We start from the raw sequence: 13,294 nt of genomic DNA, 5'->3' as shown, positions 1-13,294 counted from the left end.
GAGCCAATAATTGTTCCCCTACGATCAATGTGTTTCCAGGTGCCAGAATCTCGGCACACGATAATGCCGCTGTGCGCATGCGATCAGTATTTCATGTTGCGCATGCCTATGGGATACACGCATGGTACCTTGATGAAGCTTATTTTCAGGGAATTGTACTCAGCGGTTTGCCCAGGGTCAGGAGAAGCAGCAGCTGTTGGGACCCTGCTGCTTTCACACCCTCTCCCCGCTCCGCCCCCTCCCCTGCCCGCCGTGTCGCATTTCTCCTCCCCCCTCCCCTTCTCTGCCTGTTTCAGCCTTCTTTCCTTTCCGTCCATTTCGCTTCCTCGCTCTTTATTTTCCCTCTGCTCTTTCCTTTATTCTGCATTTCTCCTCCCCCCTCCCCTTCTCTGCCTGTTTCAGCCTTCTTTCCTTTCCGTCCATTTCTCTTCCTCGCTCTTTATTTTCCCTCTGCTCTTTCCTTTATTCTTTTTCTCTTTCCTTTCAGATTCCGTTTCTTTCCTTCCCCAGTTTGTTTCTTTTTTCCGGTTCCATTTTAAACCTATTTAACAATTCTTCCCTTACTCATCGTTTGTTCGATCCGTGTGACTTTGCCGACTTACACCTCCCCTCCCTACTTTCTGCCCTGGCCCCTCCCCCTCTCCTTGAGGTGAGCTCGGCATCACCCTCGCTCATAGCCTCGAATCCATCACCCTGCTTCCAGTATGCACACCCCGAGCACGTCCTCGAAACACATTTCCATTCTGTCCATTCCTATGCATCATTCATTTATCACGCAGACACCTCTCAGATCCGTTTCAAAGCCAAACTGCAACTTTCTTGCACTCTCACTCCTCCTCACTCACCCTCAACCCCTCACTCAACATCAACCCCTCACCCTCACTCACCCTCACTCACCCTCACACTCACCCTCACACTCACACTCACACTCACACTCACACTCACACTCACACTCACACTCACACTCACACTCACACTCACTCTCAGTCACCCTCACCCTCACTCTCACTCTCAGTCACCCTCACTCTCACTCTCACTCACCCTCACTCTCACTCTCTCTCACTCTCACTCTCACTCACTCTCACTCTCACTCTCACTCACTCTCACTCACTCTCACTCACCCTCACTCTCACTCACCCTCACTCTCACTCACCCTCACCCTCACTCACCCTCAACCCCTCACCCTCACTCACCCTCAACCCCTCACTCACCCTCACTCACCCTCACTCTCACTCACCCTCAACCCCTCACCCTCACTCACCCTCAACCCCTCACTCACCCTCACTCACCCTCACCCACCCTCACCCTCAACCCCTCACCCTCACACAGTGCAATAGGTCTCGGAGCATTTGAGTTAGAGCTTTTAGAAATGTTTATGGCTTTTTTTTTTTAATTCTTTAGCATTGGCTACAGGAAACAAAAATGCTAAAGATTTACAAAAAAAACCCATAAACAATTCTAAAAGCACTAACTCTAATGCTGCGAGACCTATTGCATTTCCAATGCTTGTTCTTTCTGTCATAAATCCAGGTGCCAACTTGTTGAGGGTGAGCAAATGTTGTTCAGCCCAATATCTATTGGAATTCCTTGAATAAAGAACTACTGGCGGATAAAAAAAAAAATATTTTCCGAATGTCAGACAATTCCTGTGGGGTGAGGGGGATGGTAACACGTCACTAATCCGGTCTTTTGTTACAGTAAAGTGAATCCTTCCTCGCTGTTCGCAGCCCACCTAAGTGTTTAGCCAAAAAAGTCTGCTAAAAATAGAATGTCAGAGTCCTTGATGTACCACAAGCAGCGGCGGAGCAATGGCCTCACCGGCTCGAAAGCAAGGAATGCCCCCAGCCAGCAGCTGCCACCAAGTGGTTAGAAAAATACAGCCATCTTTGGGGTGCAGAGAACACATACAATTCCACACACCACCTACAGTCCCAGCCCTGCACAATACAACCTCCCACTGACCCACACCAATTCCACACACCACCTACAGTCCCAGCCCTGCACAATACAACCTCCCACTGACCCACACCAATTCCACACACCACCTACTGTCCCAGCCCTGCACAAGACCACCTCCCGCTGACACACTCCACCCAATTCTAAGCTTAAGTGTTTCATTATGAAACTGCAAGTGCAAGACAACTGTTTAGGCACTGGCCACTGCCAGTAAGCACGTGCCTAAAAGATATTATTACTAAAAAACTCATGTGTACGGAGAATCCTCTTCAAAGGCCACTGAGGAGCGTGGGCGTGTGAGGGCCCTTCCGGGTCCAAGGCATTCCTCCGCATGCTGGTACTTGTATTAGCGTTTATCCTAGTCTGACATCTAGACTACACGCCCCAGAATGCAGAGGGAAATATGGCCCTGTACTATGACTAATTCTTAGACTTGCTATTTCTGCTTTCCTGAAACGTCTGTACTTTTACACAGGAATTATTTATCGAGAAATAAAAACTACAGCACTCACCTACTACAATGACAAATTAAACTAAACTACATGAGTGACGAATCTCGACGAATTTCCACAGAAAATGGTCCTTTCTCAACTCCTGGGTTTTGAAATGACCAGCCGAGGCAAAAGGCCACTTGCCTTAAACGAGATAAGGCCCAAGGATATGAGCTGCAAAAACCCTACGTTTTAGGCTCACACCAAGAGTGCAAAAACACCCCATGCTAAGAAGCGAGATTCTATTACTTCTAGGAATAAAGCAAGTCTGACTCAATATTGCTGAATTCTCCGAACAGCTAGCTCCAAACTGAAAAAAATGCTGTAACCACCTGAGCTACATGGCGGGCTTTCAGAGATCACCGGAGCCGAGGCGACCTCCCAATGCGCGCTGGCCCCTCTGACACCCTGTGGAATCCACACAGACAGATAAACTGCGAAGAGCACAGGCCCTTCCCGACGGCGATATGATCTCCTACCACTGCATAAAGACACCACACCGGATTGAAAAGCGCTCGAAGAGCAGGAGAGCGTTAGCAATGCAGATTAACTCGAGGATCGCCCCTGGAGTCAGAGGAAGGGCGGAGATGGCGGCCACCAAGGAATGGCCAGTTTCCACTTCTTGTGCGCGGCGCTTTCCAATAAGTTGCTCGCTCCTCTTATCTAGAGAATTTATCTCACATGCATCACATCTCGTATACGAGATTATCTGATTGCATTTTCCAAACAACACTTGACTCACCTGGAGGCGGGCGGAGCTGGCAGGAGCCAGTCTGGAGCCAGGGACTGTGGACACTCACACTGGGACAGGCAGGGCACCTAGGCTAGAAAGAATGAAATGATGGGCAGGGGGGGGCGATTGCGAGAGACCCTCTGGAATCAGAGGCAGGCCGGGGGTAACGCGCACTTTTAATTGCGCAAGGCCCCATGCGCATGTGTCACGACCACCCCCACCGCCCTAAGGTGAGGCTGAGCAGGCCGCGCACGGCCACCGCCGTGAGCAGGTCGTGCACGCCCACCCCCACCGGCCTAAGGTGAGAGGCTGAGCAGGTCGCGCACGCCCACCGGCCTAAGGTGAGAGGATGAGCAGGTCGCGCACGCCCATCCCGCCGCCCTAAGGTGAGAGGCTGAGCAGGTCGCGCACGCCCACCCCACCGCCCTAAGGTGAGAGGCCTCGCAGGCCTCGCCCCCCCCTAAAGTGAGAGGCTGAGCATGCTCCTGCTTCTACATTATTTAGCAAGCATTGATTCCCCCCACGCACGGAGCGAGGAGACAGTGAGAAGGAACAGGACAGCTCACTAGTGAGCAAGTGCTAGTGACTAATGTACTGACTGTACAAAAAATCGGCCCCCGCCCCACCCAGCAACAAACCCACCCCTGGCAGCCTACCGGGGGATTGCCCGGCTCCCACTCCAAAGCGGCTGGAGCTCGTGTTCCGAGGATACTAGCGCCTCTACTTCTTTCGGAGAGTGTGAAATTACAACTCCCAGCATGCACACTGTTGCTCACTAAAGTGCACACTCACGCCTTTGAGGCGCTTTACATCTCTGCCTTTGTTTCCAGTCTGCTCGAGCGGCCCTTGACTTGGCCCCCATCTCGGAGGTGGGCACTTGCCGCTCTGACACGGTTGCTCCCCCCTCCCTGTAGCCCTCAGAGGGGTCACCCTCCACCACACCCATCCTGCCCGAGAGAAGACTGTTCTTGCAACCAACCGTAAGGGTCTCCAGCGCATTGAGCCCCGTACGGGTGAGGAGTGGCGCTTTACAAGAAATGTGATGGACTCTTCCCCTCACGTGAGCCGCTGCATTCTTGCACTGCAGTGCTGGCTGCTGCAGCGCCGGGAAACAGCTGCTTCCGTTGAAAGCGCTACAGAAAACAAATAACCCAGAAAAAAAACAGCACCTCCGTGTCAGAGTTCAAACAGTACTTAAATAGGCACTGGGTTCCTACCTCAGTAAGCTGCACAGTTCAAACAATGGTAACTTAATAAGAAAAGCATGTCAGCAATACAAGCTGTGACCGGCTGATCTATCTACATCCAATACAAGTCCCAGAGCAGCAGTTGCATTAACCAGCGGGTTACCTTGCTGTTGTGGCAGGGTAGACCTGGTGAGCACACACAGATCTCTGCAGCAGGTGCAATAGCCAACGGGGCTTCCCTGCTGCTGTGGGAGGGTAGACCTGGTGAGCACACACAGATCTCTGCAGCAGGTGCATTAGCCAGGGGGCTATCTTGCTGCTGCGAGCGCACACAGATCTCTGCAGCAGGTGCATTAACCAGCGGACCTACCTTGCTGCTGTGGGAGGGTAGACCTGGTGAGCACACACAGACCTCTGTAGCAGGTGCATTAACCAACGGGGCTACCTTGCTGCTGTGGGAGTGTAGACCTGGTGAGCACACACTGACCTCTGCAGCAGGTGCATTAACCAGCAGAGCTACCTTTCTGCGGTTGGAGGGAAGACCTGGTGAGCACACACAGACCTCTGCAGCAGGTGCATTAACCAGCGAGGCTACCTTGCTGCTGTGGGAGGGTAGACCTGGTGAGCGCACACAGATCTCTGCAGCAGGTGCATTAACCAGCGGAGCTACCTTGCTGCGGTGGGAGGGAAGACCTGGTGAGCACACACAGATCTCTGCAGCAGGTGAATTAGCCGGCGGGGCTACCTTGCTGCTGTGGGAGGGTAGACCTGGTGAGCACACACAGATCTCTGCAGCAGGTGCATTAGCCGGCGGGGCTGCCTTGCTGCTGTGGGACGGTAGACCTGGTGAGCACACACAGACCTCTGCAGCAGGTGCATTAGCCGGCGGGGCTGCCTTGCTGCTGTGGGAGGGTAGACCTGGTGAGCACACACAGATCTCTGCAGCAGGTGCATTAGCCGGCGGGGCTGCCTTGCTGCTGTGGGACGGTAGACCTGGTGAGCGCACACAGATCTCTGCAGCAGGTGCATAAGCCAGGGGGGCTACCTTGCTGCTGCAAGCACACACAGATCTCTGCAGCAGGTGTGAAGGAGAGTAGGGTCTGCTATCCTATGGTCACCCCAATTTTTGCTTTTTGCTTCACTGGTTTTCGACTTACTGAGCCTGTGGGCCTGCTAATCAGACCCCCAGCCTGCTGTTCTCTCTCTAAATTCAAATACATGTACTATAGGTACATAACCCAATTGGAAAATGGACTCCTTGTCAGCCCCTGTACCATGCACTAAAGGTGCTCAGGGCATAGGTGCCACCAAGGCCTACCATGGGCTGAAGCATAGCTTTTGCCACCCCTGGCTGGTTCTTAAATTGACACAACTGGCTGATCACTCAGCTGGGGCAAGTGGGTGTAATCACCCCTTGCTTAGATACAGTATACCTATATCTACACCTGTATCTGGACACATATAAACCTGTGAGCCACTCCTGTGGAAGGCCTTATTAATCCTGGAGGCAGAGTGCGTAGTGTAATGTGAGATGGAGCTCTAGCATGAGCTGAGCCTGTCTGCAGCTGTCGGGAACAACTCCCTAAGCTGATCCGGGATAATGCCATACCATATACTCTTAAGCGCCTTATAATCCTCGCGGTTATATAGCACCCCTTATTTAGATATAGTATATCTATCAACAGAAGAAGCAGCAGCGGACCCTACAACGCCGCACCTAAAATCCAGTTCCAAAATAAGTCCTCTTTAACGCTTTGTGCTGCCAACCCCAACGTCAGCTGCTGTTTGACGTTGCTGTGCTTTCCAGATCAAATAGATATTTTGGTCAATGTTTATGGGGGCGCACAAATAGAAGTCCAAAGACAGTTTCGTTCAAGTATGTAGAAAAGTTCTTTATTTATTTTTGTCCATTCTTAAAATACAGATCACCAGATATTTTACAAAAAGGTCAGCCAACGCGTTTCACTCCCTTCCGAGGAGTTTCTTCAGGGCACAACGGTCTTTTTCCGGTAACGTGGGGTTAATTCTTTCCTTTTCCCAAATAGTTTCCTTTTAGTCCTGCCCACTTGGTTGTTCTTATATTGGTCTTTTATCAATGTGATATATTCTTCCCCATATAAGTTTCCACGCTTCCAGTGTTGGCAGTTTTTATCATGAATAGTCCAGGAAGTTCAATCTCTTCCTTTCCCTAACCGTGTTGGTGTAAGGTCGGCGCAATTCTGTATCTGTCGGCGTAGATGTTTCACCGTAGCGGCATGGATAGTATATCTATATCTACATATACAAATAGGCACATATGCACCTATAAGTCACTCCTATGGTCGGCCTCGACAATCCTGGAGGCAGAGTGCTTGGTTTTATGTGAGAGGGTGCCCTAGCATGAGCTGAGCCCCTCTGCAGATTTCGGAATCATCTCCTTATAGCTGTTCTATGATGTAGCCATACCATATATTCTTATTGCATTCTAATCCCGCGTTTAATGCTAACTTTAGTTTGGCTTTATCAAAACATGTCGTGTAAGGTGTCAAAAACTTTGGAAAACTACCTCCCCTGGCCAATTCTGGCAACAGGGGTAGCATTCCACCCTTCTAGAGGGAAAAGACATGTATGTTACTGCTTTACCCGGTTAAAGTTAAACAGAGCCACAGCATCCCAAAATGGATGCTGCTGCCACAGACACAAGTCTGACCTCCTGCTGCTGGACGAAACTCCGGCAGGGGAGGCCTGGACAATAGGTTTCCTGTCCAGGGAGGTGCCAGCACCTCCCTAGACAGGCTGATGTGTATTGGGACAGGGAGGGCTGCATCAGCAGATGCTTTTTGAGACACTGCCTGGGGTACACAAGGTGCTCCATGCATAGCCCGGTTCAAACCAGTTGCTGGGGCACTCCAGCCCCAGCTCTGGCACAAAACTGGTGTAACCATCCCCTTTTCAGGTCCACCCATAGGAATGACCTAGGCAGGTAATCCAACCCTTTAGCTTAGTATAAAAATAGGAGCTCTGTCCCCAGGACTTTAGATTATCGTGGAAAGAAACTTTCATACAGAACTCTTAGACCTTCGACATTATCTTCTGACTAGAAGACGGAAGACATCTCCCTTGTGGTCAAGGAGTGACCACCCTGTGCAAACAGGCACCACCAGTAACTTGCTGGTCTGCTTTGTTCATGCTCCCGCCAGAACCCGAAGACTCAGTGACACAGGAACTGGACTCTCAGACTTCGCCAACTCTGATCCACATCCACAGCAAAGCTAGACCCGTGGCAGACACGAGAGTCGTGGGACCGGACACCCTGGACGTCCTGCATTTTGCTAACAGCTCGACTACCAAGGTACCCTCACAGTTGTGCATTGGGATACAAGAAGCCCCAGACCCGAGCGCCATTTGCACCGAAGCTCAGCCCTCCACACTCCACGAGTGCCGCGTGGGGCCCGCTCTTGCATTTCAGCTTGACACGTCTTCCCGGTTCCTTGCCCATTGGCTAGTGATCCCCCTAAAGACTTTTCTTTTGAACTAAACTGATTTCCTAGTTAATCCAGGATTGCACCAGCTCCCCTTCAAAGGAGAAGTGCCACAGACCTTGCTGGTCTGCAACAGTGCGCCGCCCCGGATGGAAGTAGGCCATTACTGTCTTGTCCAGCAGTCCTGCTTTGATGTCATTGAATGCTTTGTTGGCAGCCCCAGTCAACTCCCACTGGTGATCATTGTGTGTGAGAGCACAGAGCGGCTCCGACATGGCAGCAAGGTTTGGAATAAAGCACCCACAATATGTGGCAATACCAAGAAAACGTCTTACATCCGCGGGGTTCTTCGGCACACTGGCTGTAGCCTTCTTGGGGTCCACTCGGAGTCCCTCCCGAAGAAATCAACAGATTCTTGATAAAACGAGCACTTGGCTTTGTGGAGGGTTAGTCTGAAGTCTTCTAGTCTCTTCAGGGCAGCCAAGAGATGATTGTGGTGGTCCTCTCTCGTGTCTGGAAACACCAGTATGTTATCACTGAGGTTTATCACACCTTGCAACCCTGACAGTGTTCCTCTGATGGCGTTTTGGAATTCTTCAGCTGCCGACAACACCCCAAAACTGAGCCTCTTGTATCTTCGGAGGCCAACGTGCGTCGATAAGGTGGTGATGTACCTGCTCTCGGGTTCAAGTTCCAGCTGATGGTACCCGGCGTTCAAATCCAGTTTAGAGAACCATTTGGCTCCATTTAGGTCTGCCACTATGTCATCCATGGTGGGAGTAATGTGGTGTTCTCTTTTGACGGCCGTGTTCGGCAGCCTCATATCTACACAGAGCCGGATGGCTCCGGGCTGGTTTGGTTTGGGAGCCACGACCAACGGGGATACCCATGGGGTGGGGCCAGAGACCTTCTCGATCAAGTCTAGATCGTCGAGTTTTCTCAGCTCCTCTTCCACCTGCGGGAGATGATTGAATGGTACTCTCTGGTGCCTGAGGACGACTGGTCTCACAGAGGGGTCAATGTGGAGTTTGAATTTCTTGCCCTTGAGTTTCCCTAATCCTGTGAATAGAGCCGGAAACTCCTTCAGAATGACTTTGGCGTGTGAGTCATGAACCTGGTTGGCAAAAAAGACGAGTCCCAGGTCTTCTGCTGTGTGGCAGCTGACCAGTGTCCCTATTCCTCCCTCTGTGACGTGGAACTTGGTGTCTGTGGTGTAGTTTCCGCTGGTGAATTTGGCCTGGATGACTCCCCGGAGAGGAAGTGGATCAGTCCCTTCGTAGGTGTAAATCCGTGCCCTAGACGGGGCAAGTGGAAGTGGTGGTGACAGACGGTCGTATTACTCAGAGTCCATCACGTTGACAGAGGCACCGGTGTCGATGAGGGCCTGAACAGCTGTGCTTTCCACTGAGACAGAGCACACTGGAGGGGGTCTTCAGCCGTGGTCTGTTCTGATGACAAACTACACCTCAAACACCCATTCGTCCTCGTCTTTAACCACAAGACACCATTCCTGCTGCTGATCCTCCATTGCCGACAGCGAATTGTTGAGAGAGAGCTGGCGAATACGTTGTGACATGCACCTTGGCTTCGACGAAGTCTGTCTGAACCGTCCGTCATGGCACACTTTGGGGAAGTGATTGACCCTGCCGCAGCAGGAGCATGTCTTCCCCTTTGCCCCACAAACAGCCGTCGCTGACTGGTCTTCTCCACAGTATCCGCACTATCCTCCTGGTGGTGGTCTAGGAGCTTGATGAGCTGAGTTGGGGAGCTTTTGGATTATCTCGACCCTCTCTTCTTTGATTGGTGGGTGTCTGGTTGTATGTGTGGCGGCAACTGGCGTATGTAAGGCAGCCTCCATTTCCTCAGCTCGTACGTCCAGCAGCTCATGAGTGGGCCAGGACAAGGATCTCGTCCAGCGAGATCCCAGGTTGACGAAGGATCAGTTTCTGCAGGAGTTTGGAGCAGCATCCTAGGATGATTTGGTCCCGTATCTCCTCCCAGTGATCCATGAAGGGGCACGTGCTGGCCAGCCGGCGCAGCTGTGAATAGGACATATCGATGGACTCCGAGTCCATCTGCGACGCTCTCCCGAAATTGAACTTCTCGAAGTCAGGGTTGAGTTGGAGGTCGAAATGCCTATTGAGCGCGGCGACCGCCGCCTCGTAGTTGTCGTCGTTGCCTGTGTTGGGGAGCGTTTCAAAAAGGTCATAGATTTCATAGCCTCCGTAGTAGATGAGAAGTGACCGTTTCACAGTGCCATCAGTTTCTCTTGTTCCTTTGAAGTAGTGATTAAGCTGTACAACCCATGCTTTCCATCTTGGTGCAGCTGTGGCGGAGTCAGAGGCTTCACTGAAGGGAGGTAGAGGTGCGACAGCCGTGTGGTTGTGCCCTGGGGGTGGTGCATTGGCATCCTTAGCTGGGTTGCTTCCTGCGGTTTGTTGGCTGACAGCGACCAGGTGCGGCTTTGTTGCTGGAAACCTGTGGGAGGGCGTGTGTGCCAATGTGTGGCCACGTGCACCGGACTGTTCTGTGGCTAAGGTGGCGGTGGGAGGAGTCTTCCTCTTTGGCGCTGACTGACAGGTGGGCAAGCATATGCACTAGGCCTGTGTCTGTCTTGCACAGTTTTGTTTCTTGTCCCAGTGTGCCCTCCACTCTTTCCTCTGTCCCTCATATGTCAGGGGGGATGTGTGGGGGTCTAGGGCCTGGCAGACAGCTCACTCGCTGGAATGCGGCATCAGATGGGCAGGTGTCATGAGCACCAGACTTCGGGCAGGTGTGCCCCACAAAGTGAATGAGAGGGGGTGGCGCCCCTGCCCCAGTGAGGCATACAGCGGGATAGCTCTCGTGCAGGAGAAAACCTGAGTGGTCTCCGGCCTTTTATTTATCCCCTTGGGTCGAGCCCACCCCAAGGGGTGTATGCATGTGAGAAAGATGGATACATTGTGGGAGAGAGCCCGGGTGGCTCTCTACACCCAGGCAGTGCTTAATTTGTAAAATATTAAGTCCAGGTGCTAAAATATTTTTAGGAGGGCACACTCACTTCCCCTGACTCCACCCACTTCCTCCACTGGCCCCATCCACTTACTCTATTGACTTCACACACATCCTCAACTGGCACTGCTAAAAGCCAGATGTAATACCACCATATGGATACAGCAGGTCCCAGCGCCTCGAAGCGCATGTTGTGCTTCGATGCCAGTCTGCCTGATGAACAGTAAGTAACAGTTCACAACACTCTAAACACACTTTTACCCAGTGGGACCCTGCAGCACAGCGGAGATCTTTTATCCAAATGAACATTTATTACAGTAGAAATTTCAAATACACTGTACTCGGCTGTTTAACACACAATCACAACGCAGAATCATCTTAACCCAGTGACTTACTTTACTACACAGACTTTTGCCACACGTCAGCTTCTTTACCACATGTATAGAACTGAATCCTTCCACTTGGAACTTTACCACACTGGCATTTGTCAGCTTTTCCCACGTGTGTGTCTTACAACAAGACCTTTACCAGAAGAATTATTCACACAGTCCTTGGCCCCGTGGAACTTTGATCATGCATACACCATGTAGCATTGACCACGCATACTATTACCACGCATACCATTACAACGCAGTATTTACAACGCATACCGTTACAACGCATATCGCTTTGAGGTGCTGGATAGTGGTAAGTATAATTTTATATTCCAACTCCAGTCCCCGTGGATACTAGGGAAGGTGTTGGATATAAAATTAAACATATTCCCTATCCTAGAGCGCCTCCCAGCGCAATGCGTTGTAATGGTATGCGTGGTAATGCCTACGTTGTCAGTGTAGTGCGTGGTAAAAAATGCGTGGTAAACGTTGTGTACCATGTAACATTCATAAAGCTTCTTTTAGATTGAAACAAGACCTCCCATACTCAAAACAGGAAATGGTCACAGAGATTATTTAGAATACTTTTAGTCAGCTGTTGTATTACAATATTGAAAACACACATCACTATCCCTGAATATTTGATGAAAACACATTTATAATTTGGAGAGTGTGTCTGTGCACTGACAGTGACTTGGCCAAGGAGGGCATGAAAGAGCAGAAACTGGTTTATAAATTCAAACCTGTTCTCAACAGTATCCCACAAAATACGCTTGGCCAGGGGATCACAACATTCTTAAGATGTCCCTGATCTGTGCTTCTTAAAACTCAAGCCTTCTTCCATCATTGGTGTAAGTATTAAGGGCAAGTGTCAAGTTGAAGGCAGCTGGGAGTCTCTGTGTTTTGTCTGACACATTCAATCACTCCTGGCTTTGTACACAACATCACTTTGTATCACAGGGCTTGTAGTTGTGTGCAATACACATGGACTTAAAAAAACAAATATAAAAAGGCATGCTGATTGCAAAGCTATTACTGGCTGAAGCTGCAACATGCCACCTACCCCCAAGTCTTCATAACACCTACCACACACCGTAAACAAAGAGGATATGCTGACTTTAGGTAACCTAGAGGTCACACAAAAGCAGCTCCTAGCAACCATGGAACTGGGCAAAAATAAAACTGTCGTCTGTTAAACTGAATACATTTACAACTCAGATGTTAACATTACAAAGGAAAACAGTTTTGACATTAAAATGCAATAGTCATGAAAAATAAATATTATGTACTGACTTGTAAAAAAAAACAGTGGTAGATTGTGGCCACATACATATTATATACAGGAAATAATTATGGTGTTCAGAGCCTTTTTAAAAGTATGTGAGCTGTAAAAATGTTCACAATGGGTGTATGTTGTTGGGCGTGGCTTGAGCGCCGAGGGTGATGGCGGCGTGAGCCCTGAGCTCCATGCCTCTTCCCCTCGTAGATCCTGAAAACATCGGCGGAGAGCCCGCGTGAGCCCCGGCGCTGAACGAGCATCCCGTGGTGGCTGGAGAGGCGAGGTGTGAGCGGCTGCGGGGGCTGCTTTGAGTGAGCGCGGCCGCCGAATACCGGAGCGAAGGGGGGACGGCGCTCAAGATGGCGGCCGCGACGGAGACCTGAAGGCGCAGAGTTTGGCCGGCCGCCCACAGCGCCGTAACCCTGTGATCGGGTGCGGCCGCCGGCCTCGAGACATCCTGCGGCGGACCTCTCCTGGCACCGGAGAATCCCCCGACCCTGTGAGCTGAGGCTGGCATAGTGGAGAAGTGTGGCTCACGGTGTAGAGCAGGCAGACCCGGAAGCTGAGGTCAGACCCGGGACCAGGGTTCAATTCCCGACGCGGCAGGGTCTTGAGCTCAAATGTCCATGGACTTGATAATTCTCGCTTCGGTGCCTGACCTAATCATGGGTTCACACTTTGCAACTCTGGGCATTAAGCTTGCTTAATCTCCACAACGGCCCCCCGCGGCGGGATGCCTGGCTTTCACCTTGGGGATGCCCTGTAGGGGCTATCTCACAGGGAAAAGCCAGGACGGGTTCCCAAGGCAAGCGCGGAGATACC

General features: G+C 51.1%; 1 long non-coding RNA gene and 1 pseudogene across 2 annotated transcripts in view; one reads left to right on the top strand and one right to left on the bottom strand.

Moving 5' to 3' along the window:
* LOC147718172 (verrucotoxin subunit beta-like) overlaps positions 1–3,302 on the bottom strand; it is a 157,351-nt pseudogene extending 154,049 nt beyond the window's left edge. Inside the window, exon 1 of the transcript XR_015295560.1 lies at positions 3,190–3,302. The product of XR_015295560.1 is annotated as a verrucotoxin subunit beta-like (transcript). The remainder of the gene's footprint in view (positions 1–3,189) is intronic.
* LOC147718171 (uncharacterized) overlaps positions 1–13,294 on the top strand; it is a 170,221-nt gene that overhangs the window by 5,905 nt on the left and 151,022 nt on the right. The gene's annotated exons all lie outside the window — the stretch shown is intronic.

The sequence above is a fragment of the Lissotriton vulgaris genome, chromosome 4_2, assembly GCF_964263255.1.
Source record: "Lissotriton vulgaris chromosome 4_2, aLisVul1.2, whole genome shotgun sequence".
NCBI classification, from domain to species: Eukaryota; Metazoa; Chordata; class Amphibia; order Caudata; family Salamandridae; genus Lissotriton; species Lissotriton vulgaris.
The sequence above is the reverse complement of the archived record's forward strand: the minus strand, read 5'-3'. Positions and strand labels throughout refer to the sequence as shown.